Consider the following 1,939-nt stretch of genomic DNA (forward strand, 5'->3'; position numbering starts at 1 on the left):
CCCGCGCCCGCCCCCCCCCCCCCCCCCCGTCCTGGCAGTGGGTCTTGAAACGTTGCAGGGCAGTACTCCAGCCCTGCGCTTGTAACTTTTTCTGCTGAGCCCTGCCTGGGTAGGCACCTTTGTGGGCTGGCTGTTGTCCTAGCTGTTGCTAAACAAGGGAGCATTTACTGCTTCCTCCTGCAGACTTATGTCTGATTATGGTTAATGTGACTCAGTCCATATTTCATTTGGTAAGAAAAACAGGGTGGGGGAAAAAGGCTTCGAAGCTACATTACGTCAATTATCACAGAAATCTCTGTTGCAGCCTTTTAAAGGCTCATATTTAAGGCTCCTGAATGAGCATGCTGTATCTAGTAACATCTGTAGAGAAGTACTTAGAGGTGAATGTTACCAGATGCAAATCAATGTTCCCAGTGATTGAAATCCTCAGTCAGCATTACTCTTGCAGAGAACTCTCTGGTGCTTGCATTCACCCCCATTTCTGTCTTTTCTGATTCAGCTCTACAATGAGAGTCTGCTGTAGCTGAAGGCAGACAGCCTGTTCTTCTTCCCACTATTCAGAAAACCTTTTCCAAATGAGAATACTGCAACTACTAGAAATTTAAAAAATAGAAAATGTCATAGCAAAAAAATGCATTTGAACTGAACTGAAGATTAAAAATGAAGGCCTCTCAATACACAGCATCTTCCTGGGCACAGGAAGGGTGAGCAGAGGAGCAGGCATGCCACTGCACCTGGTGAACTAGCATGCTCTTCTGCTTCGGGCTAGCGGCAGCCAGGCAATGAGGCACTTACCTGCCTGATTTCAGAGGAAAACATTCCCTCCAGATGCATATTTTCTGGTGGAAGGCTGCTGGAAATAGATGTACAGTTGAACAGAAGCGACTAGGAGAGCCACTGTGATAAACACAAGGGACAGTTCTTTTGCCACCATGTTAAGTGCATTACATGTCAGTACAGTGAGATGCTAAGGTAATGGCTTTGGTCTAAAGAAACTCAGGGAAGCAAGCTGCACATACTGACACATAGCACAGGAATTGTGGAATATGAAGTCACTAGAATAAAGCAGTTTTTAAGACCCTCAGTTTTGCCACTCAAACTTCACAGAAGACTAGCTCCAGGGGTGACACATCCACCTTTCACCTGGGTATCAGAGTTGAGCCAACACAGGTAGCAAAAGGCTCTTGCAATCGATGACAGAGAAAAGTGTAACAAAAAAAATTGGACTGTTCTTTCTAGCCATGTGTTTAATGACTTACTTTTATATTGGCACAGTTAGTCTTGGCACTACACAGTTTTTTAGTCTCATAGAGTTGCGACATCCTTCTGTGTACTGTTATACTTTCCCGTTTGTCACCAGCGACACTTGATTCCAGGGTAATGCTTTAACAGACCAGCACTTCCTCCCTCCTTCAAAGTTAAACTTTGTCCCTCTTTTCTTTTCTGTGCATGCTCCTTTTGCACTGTTTTTCCATGACTGAGAGCATTCTAGGAGCTGCGAGGCATGAGCCTTCCTCCACAATGTGCTCTTGACTCATGGAAGCTCAACATCACTGCTGCGAGTGCCATGCTCTCTTAAAACCTTGTTCACTGTTGGAGTCAGTTCCTGTCTGACCACAGCCTGATCTCAGTCCAGCAAGGGGTTATCCAGTGTGATCCTCTTCCCATGGGTACAGACTCAGGGCAGACACTGTACTTGTCCCCCGGGAACCTGGTGGGTGATACCTCAGCTCTCTCCCAGGGAAAGGATCTGGATTTAAGGGAGGCTATGGCACGCAAGAAGGTCTCATCTTGCAACGCCGAAGGGATTCAGCGGGCGCGTGTGGCCAGTCTCAGAGCTGAGAGGCGGCTCCTTCAGGTTTGTTCACTGCTGATACCAGTCCTCTGGCTAGGGGAACGTCTGTGCAAGTAGTACATGATCCCAACCCTGAACCTCGTG

The sequence above is a fragment of the Haliaeetus leucocephalus genome, unplaced genomic scaffold (assembly GCF_000737465.1).
Source record: "Haliaeetus leucocephalus isolate CR32 unplaced genomic scaffold, Haliaeetus_leucocephalus-4.0 Scaffold450, whole genome shotgun sequence".
Taxonomy (NCBI): Eukaryota; Metazoa; Chordata; class Aves; order Accipitriformes; family Accipitridae; genus Haliaeetus; species Haliaeetus leucocephalus.